General features: G+C 46.8%; 1 long non-coding RNA gene across 1 annotated transcript; it reads left to right on the plus strand.

Annotated features, from left to right (window-relative positions):
• The first annotated feature begins 276 nt into the window (after nt 1-276).
• Nucleotides 277-24,528, plus strand: LOC140711148 (uncharacterized). Its single transcript, XR_012092265.1, has 3 exons — nt 277-408; nt 584-732; nt 22,984-24,528. It is a non-coding gene; the product is annotated as an uncharacterized lncRNA (long non-coding RNA).
• Nucleotides 24,529-26,029: the final 1,501 nt, after the last annotated feature.

Consider the following 26,029-nt stretch of genomic DNA (forward strand, 5'->3'; position numbering starts at 1 on the left):
CAGACTCACTGTTGTCGACGGGCTGAAGCCCAGGTTTCATGAGGTTATGTGTCAACTTGTAGTCCTTTCTCTGGCAGAGATGCGAGTGACTTCTGCTCAGTGAGAGGCTCATCTCAGGGACTTCATGGCCTGAGGGACGGCAGCCTGTTTGAGCTGATCGAGCAATCTCGCGCTACCCTTCTTTTCTGAAACGCCTATGAGTTTCACACTTTAAAGACGAGTTCTCACACGGTCTTTAAAGCGGCTTCATGCCCACGCTCCTTGGTAATGATTGAATGCTTTTTATGACCCCTTGTCCCCTTTCTTTGGGGTGTTCCAGTCTCAGTTCTCATGATGTGTTCTGCTTCTGCAGGAATTTCTGAAGCTGCTGAGTGTAGAAAGCACTGAGGAGGCTGTGCTCCCACCCCTGTGAGTCTTCCAGGCATGATCCTCTCCCCTCAGCGAGGCGGCGTCCATGGCACACCGAGGAGGCTGTGCTCCTGTCCCCCGTGAGCTTTCCAGGTGTCCTTGTCTCCCCTCCAGGGGGACAGGAGGAACCTTTCAAACCCTTCTTAAACTTGATTTCATGTCTTTGTTTTAACAGATTTCTTTGCATCTTCTCCCTTATCCAGAAGTGAGGGTGAACGCTGAGTTATTCACGGGAGTCAAGAAACCACACGCAGCCCAAAGTGACGTTTGTTTCCCTGAAATGATTTGTGTGTGTTCACCTTAAAATGCAACTCAGTAAAACAGGTGTGTTTTGAGGAATGACTTTAAATTACACAGGTAAAAATGTGACAGTTAAATTTCATCATCTGTGCGGGTGTCCACAACCCCCTTCTGTGATTGCTTGTGAGTTTGTGACTTGTGGTTATTTTTGAAGAAAGAAAATCTGTTGCTGAGGACTTCGAAGGGTGTGCTGGGATTGTGTAGGGTGGACATCGGGGGCTTCAATGTGTGGCTTCCTTGAAGAGGTTCAAATTCAGGCTGAGCGTCCCTACTCCAAAATGCTCCGAAACCTGAAACATTCCGAGCTTCCTTGTGACGCTCGAAGGAGATGCTCTTCGGAGCACTTTGGATTTCAGGCTGGGGATGCTCAACTGGAAAGTGAAATATTGCAGGACCCTTCTGGCCCCAGGAGCTTGGATGAGGACATGTGGCCTGTGCCGGGCATCCGTGGCGTGCGAGGCAGCCTGGGCTCGCTGAACTGGTTTTTGTAGGAGCCACAGAAGGGAAGGAGGGTCAAAGTGTCCACGCCTGGCTCCTCAGAAGGCTGGACCAGAAGGAGGTGGGCGCAGAGGGCAGCAGCGGAGTCCCCAGCGTCCGGGGCTCCTGTCCCTGGTGGAGTTGAGAGCCTCCTCTAGTTGTGGCCTCTGCCCTGTCAGCAGCCACTGAGGCCTGAAGGGAGAGGGGGCTGAGGAGAGGAGGAAGGATAGGCCTACTTTTGGAGAGGGCCAGCATCAGCCTGTGCTAGCCTCGTGTGTTACTCCTGCATCCAGGGTGCATGGCCGTGCCTCGTGGTGTAGCGGTTCCCGGGATGCACAGCGCTTTTGTCTGCAGTAACGGCTTTTTCTCCGACCCTTGGAGGCAAGTTACCTTTTTCCCCAGTGAAAAGAGGTAGAAAATCTTATAGAAATGCATTTGCTCTAATGTCTATTTTCCGATAAGACATGGTCGCTTAGGCTAAATCTTTGGGAGGTCAAGGCAGGAGGATCACTTGAGGCCAAGGGGTTCAAGACCAGCCTGGACAACATAGCAAGACCCCATCTGTATTACAGAAAAGTTAGCTGAGTGTGGTGGTGCGTGCCTGTGGTCCCTGCTACTCTGGAGGCTGAGGTGGGAAGATCACTTAAGGCTACAGTGAACTGCGATTGCTCCACTGTACTCCAATCTTGGCAACAGAGCCAAGACCCAGTCTCAGAAAGAAAAGTAAAAAAAAAAAAAAAAAAAAAAAAATCCAGAAATGTCATTTTCTTTTTAAATCATCCCAGAAGAAAAATCAGTTTTTTTCTAAGAATGTAAAGGGAAACTAATACGACTCTTTCCTTGCATTATTTCTCCTTTTCAAATATTTACAGTAGTCCATCCACATCGTCTCTCATCTCATTACAAAGCAGCAGGTGTCTTTGAGGTTAGTGGTGTTTCTCTGTGTCGCACCTTGGAGAACAGCCAGCATGAAACCTCTTACCACGATCGTGCACACCGTTTGTAGTCCCAATTAAAATCCTCTCCAGAGACGCCTGTGCTGCTTATTATAGCAGAACTTTGGTTGTGCTGAAATGTACATTCAGCTAATGGTTTTAAGTTCATATCTGAGATGATGCTGTATAATTCCTGAAGCGTATGGGATCAGTAATGATTGAAGATAATTCTGGCTGATGTCATTTAGAGGATATTTTTCACTTCAAGTTAAAGCTTCCTTCGCCATAGTCATTTTGGGATTCATTTAACTATGTGCTTTATTTCATAGTTCAAATTTTCATTAGTCATTTCATAACATAGGATTTTGAAAGCAGATTTGGCAAAATGTTTCTAACAAAATGTTTGCTTATGACGTCCCAAGGAACAACACTCAGAATTGCTGGTAACTGTGGTACATTTTAAGACTGATGATAGAAGTCACTTGAACGGTAAGGGCTGCTTTGCGAGGCAGATGGGGTTTGAACCCTGACCCTCCTGATACACCAGTCCTGACCCTGGCCGCCTCTCCTCTCCACTGGGAGATGAGAAGGGTGCTAGCATCCTCCTCACAAGCTGTCCTGAGAGCCCTGGACTAAGGACTAGTGTTCCTCTTGCAGGTGGCGCAGATCTGGGGGCTTGACGATATACACACTGCAGGCTGCCAGTGTCGGGGTAATCCAGTGTTACTCATAAAGGTGGGATTTGCTTTGCTCCCCTGCAGACCAGGTGTGGTGCTGCTGTTGTAGCAGGTGTGGATCCTCTTGGGTGGTCCTCAGGTGGAGAAAGAGTCACCGATTCGGATTCCCAGTGTTAGATGTGAGGGGACCATGGACCTCATGTGTTCAGAGGGGAGGAGTAAAAAGTTTTGCTTGTAATTCCAGGACTGTCTATTCCAGGAATGCCAAACCACTGGCTTTCACCTGACGCTGTCGTAGGTGACACGGTATGGAAATGAGGACTCATGTTGCCCATACCTGAGCCCAGTACCCATCTCCCTCCAGGGCCGTGGCCGAGCCCTCCTCATTTCTTTCGGTTGCCAGCCTGGGGATCTGTAAGCCCAGTGACGTCTCCGGTCTCGGCCTCCCTTCCCGTGGGGACAGGAGGTGGCTTCAGGAGACTGGTGATGAATGCCTGAATGAAGCCGACTTGTGACTGCAGTTCTGTCTAAGGGCCTCCCCGGGTGTTAGATGTCAGTAAATGACACCTGTGTGTGGATCTCATGTGATGAGAGAAACAGTGGGGGAAACCAAAGCTTGTGGAGTCTGCAGGTTCTCGACTTGGGGGTGTGTGCACCTGTGTACTTGGTGAGGGGTGTGATGTCTGGAATGAGTGTGCAGGTGTGTCACGTTTATGCGTGTGTGGTGAGTGTATTTAGCAGGTGTGGCTGCAGTGAGCATGTTCATGTGTGTTGTATGTATTTGAGGGTGTGTGTGGAGTGTGTACACACATCATATTTGGTGAGTGTATTTGAGGGTGTGTATGGAGTGCATACATGCCTTTGCGTGTATAGTATTGGGTGAAGGGGTGGCCTGTGTGGAGTAAGCATGCACACGTGGGGTTTCTACGTGGTCCTCCCCTGAGCCTGCTCCTGGGCCCTGCTGTCCTGGCAGCTTTACAGTTGGGTGCGTCTTTGATTCCGGAAGATTCTGGAAACAAATTCTGAAGCTGTGATCATAAACTTGCAGCCCTGGAGGACGCTGGCTCGTGGAGCCGGCACGAGAGTCTCTGTGCTGACCTCTCCCTGGGCTGGGCTCCTCTGTCCACAGAAGAGCATGTCTGATGATTGAGCTGTGCGGGTCTGTGGCTCCCCAGCCTCGAATCAGCCCTCGGTTCTGTCCCGCCTCTGTTTTTCTTGCTGAGGGGCTCCGGGAAGTAGTGCCTGGGATGGCGTGTTCACCCTGGGGTTGCTTCGCCAGCTGCCCAGGTGCTGGCTGCCTGAGCCCTGCTGCCGTCCTGGGTGGACGGGGCTGTCGTGGGGGCATCCCTGAGCACCTGCGGGAAGGCAGGTTTAGGAAGTGCCAGAGGTGAGTGGCTTCCTCCCACACGTGATTTTCTGGAAAGTTCTGGGCCTCATATTTTTCCCTAAGGGAAGTTAGAAACTGAGTTTCTCTTTAGGGGAATGTCTTTGCAGCGTCTGTTGTTAGAATGTTCTCCAGGTGTGGAATACTTGGGGCCATGTGTGTTTGGAAACATCCGTGTCCTGAGCGAATTCAGTAGGGAATGGAGAGAGGCCTCCTGTCAGCTTGGCCTCTGTTTCCAGCTTGTTGAGGGTTGACGGCTGCTGGTATCCCAGCGAGAGTTAAACACTGGGTTGTGTGGGATGGGAACGTTTGCTGTGACAAGGTCAGTGGGAAAGCATCTAAACAAACGTTGCTGTTCTCCGGGCTCCTCGGGGTCGAGCTTGTTTTGTGGGGTTGAGGGAAAGCTACCCTTGTTCCTGTTCCTCACCATTTGAAAGGTGTCCAGGACACGTTGTTCTGGAGAGGGGATGCACGTGAGTGGGGGTCAGGTCGTAAGCTCCGAGGTTATTTGGGACCTGTCAACTGATTTCCTGAACACACAGGTGTTTGGTAAAGGTGTTCCTGATTAGCTAAAACATGTCAACAGGACGTGATAGCTGGTGGTTGTTTAAAGACTATCACAATTTTCCTGTTACTCTTTAAATGCCTGTTGAATAAGGGAGGATTCACATATTTTTCTTTTCCTGTCTGCATACTTGATATTTTGTTTTTTGTTTTTTATGTGGGTGTGCAGCTAACAGGAATTAGAAGCAGCCTCAGCCCTGGGGAGACTTCAGGACCGCCTCAGTCAGTGCTGAAGGGAGGCAGGGATTTGGGGGCTACCTCCTCCACAGGACGGACCCAAGGGCCAGAGGTCAGTAATCTCAGTGAGGTCACAAAGACGGGCACACCCAGCACCCTGGCCCATGTGCCTCTCCTTCACCTTTGTCTCTGCTCAAAGCTGCTCTCCTGGGTCATCACGGGTGATCTTTAGGCACATGCTTGGTTCTTTCAGAAGTGGTGTCTGGCTGTGGTCAGTGTGGGCCCTCAGGACTTCCATGTTTTTGGCTCACATCAATATTGGGCAGTGGTGTATGTTTGTTTTGGAGTGGTAGATCGGGTGGATTTTGGCTTTGCCAACTCATTTAATGCCTGTTCTCCTAGGCGCGGGGACCCTTTCGTAAGCCGCATATTCTCCTGGGTTCTGGGACCCTATCATAAGCCGCGTATTCTCCTAGGCGCTGGGACTCTCTGGTAAGCTGCATGTTCTCCTAGGTTCTGGGACTCTATCATAAGCTGTGTGTGCTCCTAGGCGCTGGAACCCTATCGTAAACTGCATGTGAGGGATCTCAGAGGTGCTCCTTATGATGATCCAATGCCTGACCTGAGGTGGAACAGTTGCAATTCAAAACCACCCCCCAGAAAAATGGTATCCCATGAAACCCATCTCTGGTGCCAAAAAGGCTAGGCAACAGCTGGCCTACCAGGTTCTAAGATGTCAGTAGATTTTTGGACTTGGGCCTCAGTTGAAGAGGATTAGATTTTGAAAGGTGGGGATTCAAGGCTTCTAAAGGGCACGTTTTCATCTCCAGTGGGGCCTGGGCAGAACTGGGTAGAACTGACCCAGAAGCTGACAACTAGTCAGGCTGGCTCACTGCCTGTGTCCTGTGTGTGCAGCCTTGCTGTTTATTCAATTGTCTGGTGTTGTGGATTCCATCCACAGTTTCAGAGTAGTGGAACCCATTACTTCAAGGCTGACCTTATTTAACTTTATCAAAAAGACATGAAAATCATTTATTAAAAATCTTCCAGATACCTGTATCCTTTCTTTTCCCAGAGGCTTTTAAGTATTGCAACTTAAAAATCTTCAAAAATAACTTTAAAGGAAAACCTCTAAGTACATTTTTGATGAGCACCCTTGACAGCTTTAATATGTGAAGTAAATTCCCTTGACTTTTGTATTCCTAGAAACTCGTTCATGTTTGCAGAAGACTTCGTATTTTCTCAACAGTGGCCACTGTTCAGTGACCATCATACCTGCCGTGTCTCATTTAGAAAGTTAGATGTGGATGTATTAACTTTTCAGACGCATAAACACATGGGCTGTTTATTTTTGGTTTTGATTTTTTTGGGTTTTTTCCCCCCAGCTGAATTCAAGAAAGGGAAACAAGGAGACAGAGTAAGTACCCAAAAGCGTCTAAGTGGCTGGGTGGGGGATCCTACTATGGTGTTGGATTGTGTTCTGCCAGACATCGCTCCTTGAAAAGCTGACCCTGAAAGGGCTGGCATTGCCCTCACCCTGGGACATTCATCTGTCTCACCAGAAAATGAAGAATCTGCCAGAGCACTGTGAGTCAAATTCAGTCAGAACTCGATTAACTAAGAGGCTTTGTCTCAAAGGCCAAAACATGAGGACACATTTTTAATTTTTAAGGAGTGCTTTATCGTGAGTCAGTCCTGATGTGTACTGCATTAGGAAACCTTTGAACTTCCACGGTCAGGCCGAGAACTCTGAGGGAAAGTGTTTGTGCCCTTCCCACTGATTTTTGTCACTAGCTTTATTCATTTCCTTAAAACCCTTTTTGTATGAGTTTTATTATAGTTTGAAAAAAAATTCACTTAGGTAGAACTGGAAGAGTTTCCGAAGTATTAATACTCATGACCCGTTCTGGGTCTCGGTATATGTGTACTCTATAAATGTACATGTGTGTATGTGGTGTATGCATACTACGTGTATTTCCACTGTGCATGTATTTACAACGTATAGGTATGTACACTATATTTGTGTCGTACACACGTGAATGCTGTAGGCATGCATGTACATGTGTATATGTGTGTATCTATGGTCACTATGGTTATATGCACACTACTTGTACACCTATCTGTTCTGCATGTGTACCTACATGCATATATTTAATGCCATATACATACCTTTGTACGTACACCATGTGGGTATGTGCACATTATTTCTGCAGATGTATATATACATATGTGCACACAAGCATGCATGTACACTATGCACCCTGAATAAACTTCTGGATATGTACACACTAATACATACACATGCTGCATATGTATGTACAGTGTTGCATATATGTATACGCTTTATACGTTAGTGTACTGATGTACGTTGTATACATGTGCATATGTGTACACTGCGCATGTGTATGCATGCTGTAGTGCACCTACGTACATTGGATAAGAGTGTATGCTATACGCACGTGTATACATATAGCAAATAGCATACCTGTGTACATATGGATGTGCATGTGTATGCCATATGCATGTACATACAGGTTATAGTATACCTGTGCATGCTGTATGCATATAGATGGGTGTACGTACTATGCATGCACATATGTGTTAGCTTACCTATGTACATTTGCTATATGGATGTGTGTATGCTCTATGCTTTTACACACGTAGTGAACTTGTTTGTACACTGTATTTGGATGTGTGTACACTCTATGCATGTATACCACATGGATCTGGATGTGTGTGCACTCTGTACGCATGTAGTGCACTTATGTACACCCTACGTATTTGGATGTGTGTACGCTCTACGCAGGTACATATGTTACAGTGTACCATAAATTTACACTATGTGGATGTAAATATGTGTGTGCTCTATGGCACCAGGAATAGGGCTCCTGCAGGGATCCAAGAACACACCATCTCGCTGGCACCGGAGAGTGTAGGATGAAAACAGTTGTTTGTTGCAATCTAGTTGAAATTTGGCAGGTTACTATATCCTTTGCAACGATTTAGGAACAGTCACTTGATGGATGTGTGTGTTCCTGAAATCACAAACAACTCTGTGAGGTGTGTCTCATCCCAAGACGAGAAAGGGAACCGAAACAACAATGACTCGGTCACTTAAGTGAGGTAGAACTAACATAGCAGCTGTCTAGCTTTCTGTGTTATAACTCTGTCAGCAGCTCAATGAGAAATCGGCACTCATCAGGAAATGTGTCCACTTTCTACTGTTCTTTATTCGTGGCGTATTTCCTGCCTCGTGTTATTCCTCACGATGTAGCAAAATCCCTCCTAGAGTTGTGAATATAAACAGTTCATGACAAATGTAGTATCTTCTTTGTTAACATTGAAAACGATATGTAAGTTCATCTTCAGATACTGTTTGGAAGGATGAGAAAGAAGATATTTAGGACAAAAGAATAGAGAGCTTTCAAGTAAACAGGGAAAATAAGGACTTTGTGCAAAATATTTCCAAATTTGGAATTTGAGAACACTAAATCTCACATCTAAGATCATAGGTAGTTTTTTGGGGGGGTTTTAAAATTAGTACTTGGTTTTCCATGCCTTTGGGAATTTCAGTCCTGATGGAGGATTGCAAGAATAATCTGATTTTTCAGAACAGAAGGACAGTCTGTCTCAAAGGTAAATTCCAGGTTCTACCATAGAGAAATAGATATTGCTGTCAACTTTCTGTAAGGTTCTTCAGTTCTTTCCTCTTCTGTGGTTAAAAAACCATCTCTGGGTTTACTCTCAGCCAAGTTCCTCTTATTAGGCTGCCTTACATTTTGCACAGCTGTTGAGAGTCTTCATCATTCGTAGTTAACTCGTCAAAAACAAAACTTTGTACTAGTTAGATCTGAGCACCTTGAAGGCAGGGCTTTGTTTTATATTTTTAATAAGCAGCAGGGTGATGGCAGGACTGAGGCCCTTCATCCCATCATGCGTTCCTCAGAGCTTTCAGAGTTCTCACTGCGTGCTGAGTGTGGTGTTGGCTGTGTAGCGTTTAAATAGGAATATGAGGCTCTGCGACTTGGGACGCTCTTACCACCTTCATAGAGAGCTTGGTGACAGCTTAGCATGACAGCTTGCACACCTGTTGTGTATACTTTATTACGGCCCCACAGAAAGGGTATTGATTTAAACGTGACTAATTTCTCGTGTTTATTTTTGCCTTTATTCCTAGTTACAGTCCCGATACTTTTTCTTCCTTTAAAATCTTGCTAATCGCTGGTGAATTAGTGATAAGCTATATTTATGTATTCTCTAAATCTAGCGATTTAATTGGAGGTCATTATTCTTGTACCATGTGTCAGTGCTATGTCAGGATGGTTCAGTTTTACGTTGTCAAAGGATTAACTAGAGCAGGATGCAGTCTTACTGGAACTTGCTCATTTATGAAATATAGGCACTTTATTTTTTGTTATACTCGAGTTATGCTCAAATGTAAACATTTTGAGCCATGTTAGAAGGATATACAAGATTGTAATGAAGAAATCAACAACTTGATCAAGTACCAGCTAATGAACTTTGTTTGAAGTTTATGGAACATGGACCTTGGCAATCAGTTTTCATCTTGACCTTTTATTTTTTTACGAGAATCTTGGTCTGTCACCCAGGCTGGAAGGGTGGAGCACAGTAGTACGATGTCCGTTCACTGCAACCTCTACTTCCCAGGTTCAGGTGATTCTTATGCCTCAGCCTCCCTGGTAGCTGGGGTTACAGGGTGTGTGCCACCATGTCCGGATAATTTATGTTTAGTAGAGATGGGGTTTTGCCATGTTGGCCAAGCTGGTCTGCAACTCCTGACCTCAAGTGATCCACCCACCTCAGCTTCCCAAAGTGCTGGGATTACAGGTCTGAACCACCATCCCTGGCCTGATCTTCTGTTCTAATATAGGTTATTCAGTCTCAATGATAGCGCCTGGTTGTATTAATTTGTTGTAGAAAGCACAATTGCAATGAATCTGGTTGTGTATGTACGTGCTGACTTAGCGTTCATGGCTGCACTGTGAGGTGGGCATTGTTCCTGAAGGAAGGCTGGATGGGCAAGTCGGGGCTTAGATACGGGACTTGTGGGCAGTCACTGTTGTCCCATGACTGAGATCAGGCCTGTCTGTCGCCTGTACCCTGAACTCTTAACACACGAACGAGCAAGTGTCGAGTCGGTGCTCGAGTGTGATGTGGCCTGTGGTGTGTGCCTCTCAGCCTTGCTTTGGCTCAGGGTAACAGGGCAACAGCTCCGTCCCTCGTGTGGCTGCCTGGAAGTCCCAGGAGAACCCACTGATACGGTTTTTAAATGCCAGACATTGAACGTTCTCCTTGGTACCAGCACATCTGGAATCGGACAGTGCAGTTAGATTCTCGGCCAACAAACCTGTACAGGAGTGTGTGAACTCTGCATTTGCTTCTCCCGGACAAAGGTGAATTCCTGGTCACTAGTGGATGACAACAGGTGTGGCCTCAGGAGCAGCACGGAGACGGGCACCCGGGTGCAGGAAGAGCATCTGCAAGAGGGGTCGGGGAACGTGACAGACGCACGTGCGAGTTTAGCTGCTACAGTATGGGGTATGGGGTGGGTGAGACCAGATTTTCTTATTGTTGCCCCTTTCTGAAAAGGACCCTGAATTGACTTCTCTGTGGCTCCTCGTGCCTCCTTGTCAGGTTGGAGGAGACTGCTCCCCTGGCTCAGGCCCTGCTTGCGGCAACACGGAAGCTGCTGTTGCTTGCCCTGCCCTCCCTGTGACGTCCTCTGTGCTGTTGTCCAGGAACAGTTCTGTTGAGCAAGCTTGGACTCTGCTCCCTTCTGCTCTTGGATTTCATGTCTGGAAGGCTTGTGTTCTTTCCTGATTTTTGATGATGCTGAGCTATGATTTTGCAAGGATCACACGTGCCCATACAGGGAGAAGCTCCTTTGCAACTTTGACATCTTGTCGCTCTCAAGCAGAGCTTGCTATGGAAGTTGACTCCTGTGTTTTTGTTTTGGCAGAAACTGAATTTCAGTCCTAGGACAGCTTCAGCACACTTGATCCTAGCTCTTCTCTCTCACTGCTCCCCTCGTGTGTGGCAGAAATCATATGCCCTGAAGTTTACCAGTCCCTTCATTTGAAAATCAGTTAATGTATGCGATCCTCATGAGAATTTTACTTTTTATAAAAGCAATCGCAAAGACTGGGTTTTGTGAAACCAGTGTTTTATGTGTATATTACTTGCACTCAAAATAAGCTTTGTCTTCTAAATATTTCATGTTTCAGATTAGCACTGGAATCATGCCCTGGAGTAGTTTTGCTTTTCCACTTTTATTTTTGGCTAAGGTAAACTTGAGAACATTGTGATATTAGGTTTAGTGAGTCCTTTTAGCTGCTTCTATGTCTGTTTTCCTTTAAGCCAGAACCAGCAGACGGATACCAGTTTGTGAGCACCTGGCATCTCCCGGGCCTTTCCTGGGTCTTCCCTCCGCTGTCTCGTGGACAGAACAGTCACTCGTGGAAGGTGAACCTGAGAATCTGTGCGTAGAATTAAGTAAATGTCATAGCTCTCTTCTGTGACGAACTGAATCACATTAAGCCCAGTAAATTGTAACAGCAGGTTTTGCACATACAAAGCATTGAACACCAGGACAGGTAACCAGGCTGCGACACTTCTGGTCCTGCACAAGACCTCCGGTATCACAGCGCATTTAACAAATTGGTAGCATTGAGTGTTTGAAAACGTTGTGTATGTGCCATGTCCGTGATTTTCGAGGGCCTGGAAAAACACCTCTGTGGTTATAGCAATCTTGATCAATGGGAGCTTAAGGTTAGTACTGGGGCAGACTGTGTTTTAAAGAATCAAGGTCTCTCGAGTATGTTTTGGTTTTCCCATGAAGAAGAAAGATGTTAGCTGTTCTTTCCTGGACTGTGACTATCAGAGTGCCCCACCTCGGTCACTCACATGTTTACTTCATTTCCGTTTAACCAGGCTGGGCTTGGGCCAGAGTTCTTCGGTTGTCAAATGTCATATGAGGCTGAGGAACTGTTTTCTGCTTCATCGTTGTCATGTGGAAATACTGTTTTCCAAAGCATACTCTACTTTCTCATTTGTGTTTATATAAAATAATGGAATGGTTATGTTAACTGTGCAGTTTCCTATGCTTGGTTATTTAATTGCAGAAAGATAACGGTTTTATTTTGCTAAAATCTGTGCTAGGAATTGTGCAAAATCTTTGTGAAATGCCCATTTTACTGGCTGAAATTATAGATCTTTTTATAGAAAAGAAAAAGCCTATTGCTACAAGGAACATTGTCTTTATCGATGCAAAAAGCTTTAGGCTTATTGGCCGTGTAGTCAGTAAAATGCATCAGAATGTGGCGAAAATTGAGAAAAGCATTGAAGTTTTAAAATCTGCTATGCAGTTTTCTTCAACTCCCTTGCAAGATACTTAATTTGAATAGAAGACAGAATAAAGTGTTCCCATTGAGGAAAGGGGCAGGAGGACTGTTGATTTTGTTACTCCTTGAACGGCTCTGAGATTGCTCATCGCGAGTTAGACATTTGCAGAAATGATTCAGCAGAGCTGCAGTCATCTTGCAGATCAAATGAAGTTTTTCTGAAAGCTTGTTACAGGCTTAAATTTCTGACCCTTTCCATCCACTGATCTTGTATGATTGGTTTCTTTTTGCACCCATTTGGGTCTGTGAAGCGTCTTCCCACCGTGGTAGAACTTTAGCTCTGATTTCATGCGTGAGTCGGTATCCTCCTCATCTGTGAGGAGAAAGCGCTGCAGATCCTGCGCAGTTTCCGTCCCCTTCCTGCACGCGGATAGATTGGGAGGTATTTGTGGTGTGTGAACTTGCTACCCCCAGAGGCTCCTTGTTCACTCCTCTGGACCGTACTCCTCCCTACTCCGATAGACTGCACTCCTCCCTCCTGGTTCATTCCCTGGACCACATTCCTCCTTCCTGGCTCACCCCCTGCACCACACACCTCCCTCCTGGTTCACTCCCTGGACCACACTCCTCCCTCCTGGTTCACTCCCTGGACCACACTCCTCCCTCCTGGTTCACTCCCTGGACCACACTCCTCCCTCCTGGTTCACTCCCTGGACCACACACCTCCCTCCTGGTTCACTCCCTGGACCACACTCCTCTCTCCTGGTTCAGTCCCTGGGCCGAACTCCTGCCTCCTGTTTCACTCGCTGGGCCAAACTCCACCTTCCACCCTCGTGGTTCACTCTCCTGTGTCCCCACTCCTCCCTCCTGGTACACTGCTCTGGGTCCCCACACCTCCCTCCTGGTTCACTGCCCTGGGCCCCTACGCCTCCCTCCTTGTTCACTCCCTTGGACCCCCACTCTCCACTCTCCCTCCTTGTTCACCCCCCTGGACCCCCACTCCTCCCTCACATTTCCATCCCCAGGGCCCCCACTCCTCCGTACTCCCCTGGGCCACATTCCTCCCTCCTGGTTCACACCCCTGGGTCCCCACTCCTCCTTCTTGGGGGTTTGATAGTTTCTGCTGTGCTTGTGCCAGCACGATAAGGCTGAGTGGCAGCTCTAGGGCTGTGGCTGCTCACGCCACTGTGGCATTAGTGCAGAGAACTGCGGGGATACAGCTGCCCTTGCTGTGATGCTTCGAGTGTCATAGTCGGTGTCGGAAGCTGGGTGAGATGTGGATGTCCCAGGAAGGGACAGGAGCCTCCCCTCAGCCTCTGTCAAACACTTCTCAGCCATGCGTGGTGGCTCATGCCTGTAATCCCAGTGCTTTGGAAGGCCGGGGCGGGCGGATCACATGAGGTCAGGAGTTGGAGACCAGCTTGACCAATGTGGTAATTTTTGACACATTAAGGATTAAGGAAAATGACTCACACTCATTTGCCTTGCTTCTTTTTTTTTTTTTTTTAATTTATTTATTATTATTATACTTTAAGTTGTAGGGTACATGTGCATAACGTGCAGGTTTGTTACATATGTATACTTGTGCCATGTTGGTGTGCTGCACCCATCAACTCGTCATTTACATCAGGTATAACTCCCAATGCAATCCCTCCCCTCTCCCCCCTCCCCCCCTCCCCCCTCCCCATGATAGGCCCCGGTGTGTGATGTTCCCCTTCCCGAGTCCAAGTGATCTCATTGTTCAGTTCCCACCTATGAGAGAACATGCGGTGTTTGGTTTTCTGTTCTTGTGATAGTTTGCTAAGAATGATGGTTTCCAGCTGCATCCATGTCCCTACAAAGGACACGAACTCATCCTTTTTTATGGCTGTATAGTATTCCATTGTATATATGTGCCACATTTTCTTAATCCAATCTGTCACTGATGGACATTTGGGTTGATTCCAAGTCTTTGCTATTGTGAATAGTGCTGTGATAAACATACGTGTGCATGTGTCTTTATAGCAGCATAACTTATAATCCTTTGGGTATATACCCAGTAATGGGATGGCTGGGTCATATGGTACATCTAGTTCTAGATCCTTGAGGAATCGCCATACTGTTTTCCATAATGGTTGAACTAGTTTACAATCCCACCAACAGTGTAAAAGTGTTCCTATTTCTCCACATCCTCTCCAGCACCTGTTGTTTCCTGACTTTTTAATGATCGCCATTCTAACTGGTGTGAGATGGTATCTCATTGTGGTTTTGATTTGCATTTCTCTGATGGCCAGTGATGATGAGCATTTTTTCATGTGTCTGTTGGCTGCATGAATGTCTTCTTTTGAGAAATGTCTGTTCATATCCTTTGCCCACTTTTTGATGGGGTTGTTTGTTTTTTCCTTGTAAATTTGTTTGAGTTCTTTGTAGGTTCTGGATACTAGCCCTTTGTCAGATGAGTAGATTGCAAAAATTTTCTCCCATTCTGTAGGTTGCCTGTTCACTCTGATGGTAGTTTCTTTTGCTGTGCAGAAGCTCTTTAGTTTAATGAGATCCCATTTGTCAATTTTGGCTTTTGCTGCTGTTGCTTTTGGTGTTATAGACATGAAGTCTTTGCCCATGCCTATGTCCTGAATGGTACTACCTAGGTTTTCCTCTAGGACTTTTATGGTATTAGGTCTAACATTTAAGTCTCTAATCCATCTTGAATTAATTTTCGTATAAGGAGTAAGGAAAGGATCCAGTTTCAGCTTTCTACTTATGGCTAGCCAATTTTCCCAGCACCATTTATTAAATAGGGAATCCTTTCCCCATTTCTTGTTTCTCTCAGGTTTGTCAAAGATCAGATGGCTGTAGATGTGTGGTATTATTTCTGAGGACTCTGTTCTGTTCCATTGGTCTATATCTCTGTTTTGGTACCAGTACCATGCTGTTTTGGTTACTGTAGCCTTGTAGTACAGTTTGAAGTCAGGTAGCGTGATGCCTCTGGCTTTGTTCTTTTGACTTAGGATTGTCTTGGAGATGCGGGCTCTTTTTTGGTTCCATATGAACTTTAAAGCAGTTTTTTCCAATTCTGTGAAGAAGCTCATTGGTAGCTTGATGGGGATGGCATTGAATCTATAAATTACCTTGGGCAGTATGGCCATTTTCACGATATTGATTCTTCCTATCCATGAGCATGGTATGTTCTTCCATTTGTTTGTGTCCTCTTTGATTTCACTGAGCAGTGGTTTGTAGTTCTCCTTGAAGAGGTCCTTTACATCCCTTGTAAGTTGGATTCCTAGGTATTTTATTCTCTTTGAAGCAATTGTGAATGGAAGTTCATTCCTGATTTGGCTCTCTGTTTGTCTGTTACTGGTGTATAAGAATGCTTGTGATTTTTGCACATTAATTTTGTATGCTGAGATTTTGCTGAAGTTGCTTATCAGCTTAAGGAGATTTTGGGCTGAGACAATGGGGTTTTCTAAATATACAATCATGTCATCTGCAAACAGGGACAATTTGACTTCTTTTCCTAACTGAATACCCTTGATTTCTTTCTCTTGCCTGATTGCCCTAGCCAGAACTTCCAACACTATGTTGAATAGGAGTGGTGAGAGAGGGCATCCCTGTCTTGTGCCAGTTTTCAAAGGGAATTTTTCCAGTTTTTGCCCATTCAGTATGATATTGGCTGTGGGTTTGTCATAAATAGCTCTTATTATTTTGAGGTACGTTCCATCAATACCGAATTTATTGAGCGTTTTTAGCATGAAGGGCTGTTGAATTTTGTCAAAAGCCTTTTCTGCATCTATTGAGATAATGATGTGGTTCTTGTCTTTGGTTCTGTTTATATGCTGGATTATGTTTATTGATTTGCGAATGTTGAACCAGCCTTGCATCCCAGGGATGAAGCCCACTTGATCATGGTGGATAAGCTTTTTGATGTGTTGCTGAATTCAGTTTGCCAGTAATTTATTGAGGATTTTTGCATCGATGTTCATCAGGGATATTGGTCTAAAATTCTCTTTTTTTGTTGTGTCTCTGCCAGGCTTTGGTATCAGGATGATGTTGCTTCTTAATTGATGATTGGTGTAGCCCAGTAGTGTGAACTTGTTAAGCAACCATTCTTACTGAAAGACTAATCTTTAAAAGTCTCCTCCTCTGGACACGTCTTTGGCTGCTGTAATCAAATGCAATGTAATCAGCACTGGTTAATGGCTTTCCTTACTTGGCTAACAAATGCTCTTCAGAAACTTTGGTTTCTTGTTATTTTCATTTATAATTATGTTTTAAGCCTTCAAATTTTTCTAGCTTTCCTGTGAGTTGGGAATAACTGTGATGGGTGCTTAGTTTGGGATGTTGACATACACTCTATGCCCAGCTACTATGCCATTGTGTGAACACTGATTTGTCACTTTCTCATGAAGACTGATTTCACCTAGTTTGGTAAATTCTATTAATTTTAAGGAAGGGGGTGGAATGCAACTGCTGTTAGGAGGCTTTTTTAAGGGTTGAAGAAATGTTGCCATGATTATTACCATTACAGAAGGAACACAAAAACACGTGCTGCCTTCAGTCATGATGAATATGTAAGTGCGCATCTGTGACTGCAGAAAACGGCAGCCCCAAATCTTAAAATCGTGTGGATGCACCAAGCCCATCTTCAGGGCACTGTGGAGCAGCCTGCATTAGCCGAAGTTGGCCCACAAGCCCTGAGGGATGGTGTCTGAGTTATCATAAGGCTCTGATTTGGGATTAAACAGGCCTCCAAATACTGTGATATTCTAAACAAAGACATGATACTGCCCAGGGAGCCCAGTGGGCACCTGTAGGCAGTGTAGGTGAGAAAAGGCTCCATGGAAGATTCCTGCAGCTCAGCTAGGAGGATTCTGTAAGGCAGTAGACACATCAATGTTCACATAGGAGTGTTGAGCTATATTCACTCCTTTTAAGCAGCCAGGCTTGTGTGTGTTTTTAGGGGCACTCACATGGCTCCCCTTCCACAGTCACTGCTGGTTGTACCTGTTTGATGTTGCGTATTTCTGTGTTAAGTGTGTCCACTCTCCAAATGTATCTCTGTCTCTAGAATATTTTAGAGTAGAACATTTATTGGTTAAACGCTTGTTTTTAGTGAGGAAGAAATCTTTAAAACTGGCCATACAGACCCTACTATAAATGTTTAACAATGGTGTGTGTAATGTTTAACACGTAGTGTTTAAAGTCGAAGACAGTTTAATTTAGAAATCCTGTCGGAATGCCAACTTAAATTACCACCATCCGTATGCATATGGAAAAGAATGACAATGTGCAGAAATGGAATTTTCTCTGTTTTGTAGAGATTCTGTAATGGATCAGGTACAAGCCTCACTTCATGATTTAAATGCATGAAGCTGAAATTACAGAACTTGACAAAAACATGCCTTTGAATAGTGAGCCTTTATCCTCCTTGAAATAGTGATTCATTCACTAAAATGTCCACCTGCAACTTTGTCAAACACATTTGTTGCATTAGTTCTTAAGAGAGGTCAGTTTTCCAGACAGGGAGATTATTACTGCTTAAAGTTTGTCCTGATGATGTTAGTGAACAGGGAAAATCCTTTGACGTGGATCGTGTGTGTGTGTTAAATATCAGACGCGGCCTGCCCAACCCTCTGCCTGTAACTGGGAACTTTGACTGTTGGGATCATTGTAGAGAATCTTGAGGAAAGCAAAACAAAAAGCCTCTGGAGTAGCAAAAGATGTAGCTGATTTCATGCAGTAAAACTTACACATTTTTCTTTAAAATGCATCCTTCGGAACCTCAGTTTGCTGATTATTTTAGAATCACTGTAGTCTGCTGACACCAGTTGTGGGAACAGGTGCATGGCCCGGCTGGTGCAGGAGGGTCTCAGAGCGGAGCCACACTGCTGACACCGAAGGAGGGGCTGGAGCCATCATGCTCGTGACTCGTGCAGATGGCCTTGGCTGACCTCCAGAAGAGGAAACGTCAGTATCCAAGGAGGAAAAAGTGTATTAATTTCATGAGTGTTTGCCTTCGCAATGGCTACAACCCTGAGTTTGTGGCACCTGCTGTCTCTGGAATGAGGAGTCTTCCCTTCCTGGCAGACAAGCTCTAGATGGGAACAGGAGCTGTGATTGCTGGATTGAAGAAGTTTCCTTCTTGGGGAGGTGGCCTTCGAGCTTGACTCGAAGGAAATTGTGACTGGCAGGAAAGGTTCTTGGAGACAGTGTTTTTACCAGGAGGGTCGGTGACTGAGAACCATCCTGTTCCGAGTGTTGCCATTCTGGTTCTAGACTAAACTTGGGGAGAAACAACAGCCAAAAGCCTCGAGGAATCTTCTGTGATGTTGATCACATTTGGTAGATTTGTTGCTGAGACTCTGAAATGAGAAGCCCGGGAGGTGCGTGTCTATCAGGCCGTGGGACGTGGGAGAGCTGCTGCTTCAGGGGTTGGAGTCCCCGTACCAGAGGCTCAGTCCTGCAGAGACTTTTGCACAGTGGGCAACAGCTGCCTCCAGTTGATTGTGAGTCCCCCAGATGAATACCCATGAAAGATAGTGTGTCAGTAAAGACTCAAACTCTGTGAAGCATTTGGAGATTTATTCTGAGCCAAATGAGTTAGCATGACCCTTGATACTGCCCTCAGGAGATCCTAAGAGCGTATTCCCGAGGTGGTCAGAGCCCAGCCTGGTTTTATAGCTTTTAGGGAGACATGAGACAATCAATCAAAATAAATGTAAGATGTACATTGGTTTGGTCTGGAAAGATGGGACAACTGGAAGCAGGGGTGTCCAGGTCACAGGTAGATTCTAAAATTTCCTGATTGACAGTTGGTCGAGAGAGTTGTCAGATAAGGGGTTGTGGAGACCAAGGCTTTGTCATGTGGAAGCAATCCTCCAGGTAGCTTTGGAGAGAATAGATTGTAAATGTTTCCCATCAGACTAAGCGTCTAAGTTCTGTGTAATTCCAGAAGGGAGGTGGGGTGATGAGGCAAGTCTGACCCCCCACTGATCATGGCGTGGACTAGTTTTTCAGATTAGCTTTGGAATGCCCTTGTCAAAAGCAGGTGCTGTTCAGATGGCCAATGGGGCTTCGAATTCTAAGTTTTTACAACCAGAAAGTGATTGTGTTTTTTTCTGTAGATGACAGCCAGTATGGTAATTAATATTTTATTAGCAGATTAATTTGGAAGTCAATGTGTTTTCAAGTGTGTTAATTATTAAGTCATCAACAAACAGAGAAGGGCTTACTTTGAAACCAGCCTGAGACTCAAGAGGCTCATCAAAGAAAACGATGGACTTGGGAGAACTGATTCACGTGTTTACTGCCCCAAGTTTCAGGCATTATGAGAGGTCTGTGCTGATACATTGTGACTTGAGAACTTAAATCTTGACTGACTCTTAAGAGTGAGGCTTTTTTTTTTTCTTTTCTCTTTAAACGTTCACTGTTTCTGTCTCCTGTGTTTTGTCTTCCAGCCGCTGAGTACTTTAGCTTTGTGTTCACGTGGCGTTGTTCCCTGAACCACTGGCTTTGCGGCTCCTCTGTCCTGCCCGCCTTGATGACGTCTTCCCCGCCCCGTGGGTTTTATCCCGAGGACTGTTCTCTGCTGTGTGGAGTGGAGGATCAGTGGACACTGGCTTTACCAACTCATTTTCTATGTAGCTCCCAGTTTCTCAAAATCATAATCATCTTGGATTCCCTGTGAAACTGGGAGTCAGGCCTTGGGCACAGTGCTGGGTGGCCTTGGGTGCAGTACTGGGGCAGGAGGGAGAGATGAGAACAGGATGGACGGTTTGTCAGGGGAAGGAACCCCTTGCTGAATTCCCGTGTCTGTTTTAGGTTAAAGACGAATGGCCGGGTGGTGGATGTCTCCCCTGCTGCGGCTGGACCTCGCTGTGCTGAACCCTGAGCAGGGGCCCCAGCAGCTGCCTCCTGCCAGGCCGGGGCCACAGGGCTGGGCTGCTGCCTCTGGGGTGGGTTATGAGGGCTCGTGCCAAGGTGCAAGGGTCTGCACCATTCCTGTGTGACCTGAGGAGCATGGGGGAAGCTGGTCTGTGCTCCTTACTTGGGAGAAGCTGAGCTCACCTGGGCTAGAGCCTCTGGGGAGGTAGGAAGGCAGAGGCCTGGAATTCCTGCTTTCCCCAGACAGCAAGAAAGCTCAGTGTTGCACCTGCTCTGAGATGCCCTCAGCAGCCATATATAGTTGACTTTAACATGAGGGAAGGTGTCACTTAACCCGGCTCTGTGGGGAGCTTTGGGGAGTACAGGCCCTGGGCCCCAGGCTTTTTAATATGTTCCTTCCTGAACAAAAAACAACAAAAGATCCCTGTGGCTGATGCCGACTGCATGGGGTAGGACATGCCGAGCTTGCGTGGGGCTTGCCCCTGAGTTTTCTTGGTGCTCCTCCCAGCCCGCACGGATACCAGCCTTTCCAGGCCGAGGCTTGTCCTGTTTAGACCCTCACTGGTGGGGTCTGTGGTCCTGGATCGAGAGCCCAAGCACTGCTTTCATCGTTATAAATGACTCATCCGAGATGCACGGTTGCCCCCAAACATCTCAGGAGCATGAGATACAGCCAGTGTCACCGCTGCAAGCTCATAATTCTAGTGGAAAGAGGAAATTTTACTTTTAATATGCTCGTGTGACTCAGATGCAAATATTCAGTTCCCGTTAAACTTTCAAGACTTTGAGAACCTCTGAGATTCCTTGAAAGCCGTTCCTTGGCCCCACGACTAACTCTCCTGTGGAAGGAGGCTGGGGTGGTCCACGGGGACTGGGGTCCTGCTGCCTTCTCCAGGATTCCTTAGGTTTCATCATTAGTCCCAGCTCTTCAGCAGGTGGAGCTGATTGACTCTGACATTTCCATTATTTTGTTCTTGTGTTGTCTCAGTTAACTTAGAATAATGAGTATTTACCAGAAATAATTGATGGCGAGATGGGAATTATTGGTGATTCCCGGACATAGGCAGCCTGTATAGATAAGCGTGTTACACAGTGTCTGATTTCTGAGATGTTGGTCGAAACCTGCTCAGCAACACACTTTCATGGGTAGATTCCTGTGCAGGAGAAGCTGCTTTTCCCCGAGACACGGTGGCGGCCCCTGCACTGGCATGGCAGGGTGGCTGTGTGACTGGGCAGGGCTGGACGTGCTCCTGTCCACCCCTGCACTGGTCGCGTACCTCCATACCACATGTGTGTCGAGGGTGCCTGCCTTTGTTCCCCCAGCTCAAACTCATAGAATTGTATACCTTCCTTGACACATTCCTGCATAGAGATGATTAGATCTGGGGGTTGAATCTCAATCTGACAGGCAGGTAGGTAAATTATTCACATGAATGACTTGGGTCCTCCACGTTCAGGGTCAGGAGGCACGAGGTGGGTTTGGACACAGCTTCCTGGCCTCAGAAAGTTTCTCTCAGAGCCTGTTTCTTTCTCTAGCAAAGTAAATGATGCCTACCTCACGGGGCTTGACACACGCTCAGTACTCAGATGCTGTCTGGTCTTTATTATAGTTGGTATTTGGGGAACAGTGTGGCTGGTAAGAAAATGCGTTATCTTTACAATTTATAGAATGTCATACAAGGCAAGCGTGAAACCGGGACTCTACCCTAATCTGAAGATGCTGGTGCTTACTCTTCTCCTTAAGCATTTTGTTGCAATTCTGGCGTTTGTCAGCCAAGTCATATGACGGCACCGCATGCGTGATGCCAGCTCAGTTACCTTGGAACGGGGAGCCTGAGACTGCCAGGGAGCATCCCTCCTGCCTCCAGCCCTCGGCGGTTTCTCTCTCTCTATCCTTCCCTCTGTCCCTCCCTATCCCCCAATCCTCCTCACCACTCAGGCTCTCCTCCCTACCCCCCTCACTTACTCTACAACAGAGGCCCAGACTTTGACAAATCCCAGCTGGGCCTATTTACTGCTTGGCTGGGAAACCAGAGGGAAAGGGCCCCAGTTACTACAAAAATCGAGAATTGAAATAGAATGTGAGCTACTTTTGCAGATTTTTTATTTTAATCTGAATGTAAAAGGCAAGTATCAACACAAAATCTGTGCTAACTGAGCCACACAGCTCCGAGTCTGCCTTGTCAGGGCTCCGTGGGTTCCCACGCCCTGGCCTTCTCTATGAGTGTCTGGACACGCTGAGACTGCGAAAGGAGCATTTAGTTATGGTCCTTTGAATGTTCCAGAGTCATGTTTAATAAAAATCTTCACGTTTACCCACAGCCAAGTCTTGATTTAATAACAGGTACTGCAGTTCTCTGGGTGGGCCTGAGCCTCTGTTTTAGAAGCAGCCGCACCATCCGAGGGGCAGGTCCGTGTGGGCTGGCAGGCGGCCTGGTCCTTGGAGCACAGGGTGGACCTGACCCAGTCCTGGCAGTGCGGGGCCTTGCAGTTCTAGAATGTAGTGATGCAACCTGTAGCATAAATAAAAAGCCTCATGTGCCCCCATGAGAAGCTGGGGCTTCCCCTCAGTACTGGGGTGTGCTGTGTTTGTGATCGTGCAGATGTAAAAGTGTGAGGGAGATGTCTAAAAACTAGGCTCCCAAAGACAGCCCTTCATGTCTGGTGCTTTCATGTGTGTATGCACACCTGTTTGACGCGTGTACACCTTCACTCGTGCCCGTTTCATGCGTGTACACCTGTTCATGTGTGCATGCACCTGTTTCGCGTGTGTATGTGCCTGGGCATTCACCCTGCATTGCGTCATATGTTGTATTTTACAGATTTTTTTTTTTTTTCAGTTTGTATCGTGAGCTTGTAACGACTTTGTGAAGAAAAGAGGGGGCCCTGGCAGCCTTTGACTTTGAGAAACGTGATGTCACGGGACCAGATGAGACAGCCCGGGTGAGGCCGGCAGAGGCCATCGTGGCCTGGGAGTCCGTGCACATCCACTGTCTGTCGCTGTGTGACAAGTGACCCCAAAACCTAGGGGGTAAGGCAACGTACACGTACGATTGTACAGCTTCTTCAGGTTGCAAATTCAGGGCAGCCCTGCTGAGCGACTCTGGCCCAGTCCCCCGCGTCACCGTGAAGATGCTGTCCAGGGCTGCGGCCATCTGTAGGCTCAGCTGGGCTGGAGGTTCTGCTCCAGGATGCTGTGCTGACGTGTCTGCGGGCAGAGGCCTGCTCCTCCACACCTGGCCCCTCCCTGGGGCTGCCAAGTGCATTCCTGCCCAGGGCCGCTCCTTTCCCCAGAGACGTAGCAGTGCTGGTCTTATGCCCAGTGTCAAGGTGGCCGGGTCAGGAGCAAAGACTTGTTTCCCCTACTCAGAGTCTACTCCTGCAGGGTTGGGCGACAGTGGAGGTCGCGCAGGAAGGTGTTCGCTGAAGACCGTGCTCTGTGACTTGACGGGTGTTCCTCCCAGGAGGGTGAAATGGAGACTGGACACTGGGAGCGGCGTCCTGCGCGACCCCGCATGTAGTGGGCTCACAGCAGAGCTACGTCCTTCCTTTACAGATACTTTTCAGAGTCTGCCCGCCTTTAGATTCTCTGATTAACATGTCTGAGGAGGGTCCCAGGAGTCTGCCACCTGCCAGGCCAAGGACGTTCCCTGCATGTGACTGGTCCCTTGACACCCTGAGAAATGTGACTTGAGAGGATCACCCGAGTTTCCTAAATGAGTCACCTGTCTTCTCTTCCCTTTGCTTTCATGCCTCCCCCAGGCTGGGTCAGTCCTGTCAGCTGCAGCGATAACTGTATGCTGGGGTTACAAGGAGATTGGGGGTGTGTCTGGTCCCCCAGGGAGATTCAGTGACTGAGGATGCTGTCATGGCAGCCAAAATGTCCTTATTGCTTTCACTTTTAGTGAAGTTCAGTGACTACGTTTTCTGAGGCACAACGATGTCCTTGTGAACAATTGGTGATCAAGGAAGCAAACAAGTGTGGGAAAATGATCCTGCCTTGAAACCTGAAAAACGGCAAAACAGTAAAGAGCCCTGAAGAGCCCATGAACCTCCTCATGGGGCAGTGAGGAGACACCACAGTAATGGCTTAAAAAAAAAATGAGATGATACTGAAGAAAAGGTAAACTAAATTTTGGGTCTCCTATGGGTAAAGAGATTGTGGTTTACATTTTGTAGGCATGTGTTTTCATAATTATTTATTTTTCTTTGTTGGATTTAGAATTAGTAGCAATAAATGTGATTTTTTTTAATTAAAAAATTAGGGTACACGAAGTCTAATCCCTTTGTGATATTTCTGTACTGTGAGGCTCCACATACAAAAGTGAAGCCCAGACTGTCTATCTCTACTGAACCAGAGAGAAGTGGTCATCTCCTGCAGGTCAGTCTGGCCTCCAGGAGTCTGGCCATCCTCCCAGTTTTGGGCACACATGCGTCACTGGTGCTTCCTGCCAGGCTGTGACTCTGCCCAGGTTTCAGGAGCACCTGGAACAGTTTTCCTGGGGGTCCTGCTTTGTTCTGGCTCCTGGAAGCACAGGCTTTTGATGGAAGGACTCTCTCCACCGCCAGGTCAATTGGTGATTGCCCCCCAGGCTGTATTTCTCGCATGGGGCACAGAGAGTGCGGGCGTAGTGTCCTAGCCCTGGAGCCAGCTCTAGGACTGCACAGCGGCCTTGCCTCCACCCCTCATCTGGGAACAGGGCGGTGGGGAGGAGAAGGGAACCCCAGGGTCTTGCCCCTTCTGCATCTTGAGAACACGGGAACACATTGTCCCATTGTCTCTCACCATTCACAGCCCAAGCTTGTGTGAAGTATTTATTTTATAACCTCCCCTGACAATGATGTATTTTATATAAGCAGCACATAAAGTGGTGATTTAATACCCTTATCAAGCAAGATCGAAACAATAGGGAACAGATATCACTGTAGAAAAGTTACTTTATCCGGGAAACATTTGTCTACTGCAGGTGGAAATGAATCATGGCTTCCTCCTCGGCGGCTCCTGATGAGCCTGTGAGATTCTGTCCTGTTCGCCACTATTAGTTTATAAGCTACACCTTTCTTTCTGACGTTAGTTACAAGCTCTACCTTTCCTTCTATGATGCTTCTTTCTTGCCTGTTCAGCACTGTTACAGTTACAAGCTCTACCTTTCCTTCTGCGATGTGTATTTCTTGCCTGTTCAGCACTGTTAGTTACAAGCTATACCTTTTCTTCTGTGATGTATATTTCTTGAAGGCATGGACTAAATCCTAATTCCACAGTATTCGATGCACATACTCAAGAGATATTTGTTTGAATGAATGGATTAATGGAAAATAGAAGTGGTGACTTCACTTTTAATTCATTATGCCAAACTTTGTTTACACACAAAATTTTATGGTCTTTTGGATAAACTAGGCTTCTGTGCAGGGTGGATAGAGATTGTGGGAGTGCAGCAAATGGCTCTGTGCCTCTAGGCTCACAAGGGGCTTGAGGGACTTGATGGTGGCACCTGTGTTGAAAACTCGGTTCTGCAAATCCATTCGAGTGATCTGCCAGCACACATAGCCCTGCTTCCCAGCTGATTTCTGCCCAGAGGCTTCTCCTGGACACCCCAGGTGAACATGGGTTCAGCCAGCACTGCTGGACTTCCACAGCAAGCCAGGTGCTGCAGGGATGAGGGAGAAGAGGGGCAGGACCCGGATCTTCCTGGGTCCCAGGACCCGTGTGGGGACACTGGCTGGCCTGGCTCTTGTTGGGGAGGTCAGGGAAATGATGGCATGGAGCCTCTGTTGGCAGGAGCCGCTTGTTCAAACATGGATCCCAGGTCTGTGTGTGGGAGGCAAAATAGAAATGTATGTGGATATCATCAGTAACATAGCAAATGTGGGCTTCTTCCCTAGGGT

The sequence above is a fragment of the Chlorocebus sabaeus genome, unplaced genomic scaffold (genome assembly GCF_047675955.1).
Source record: "Chlorocebus sabaeus isolate Y175 unplaced genomic scaffold, mChlSab1.0.hap1 unalloc_scaffold_219, whole genome shotgun sequence".
Taxonomy (NCBI): domain Eukaryota; kingdom Metazoa; phylum Chordata; class Mammalia; order Primates; family Cercopithecidae; genus Chlorocebus; species Chlorocebus sabaeus.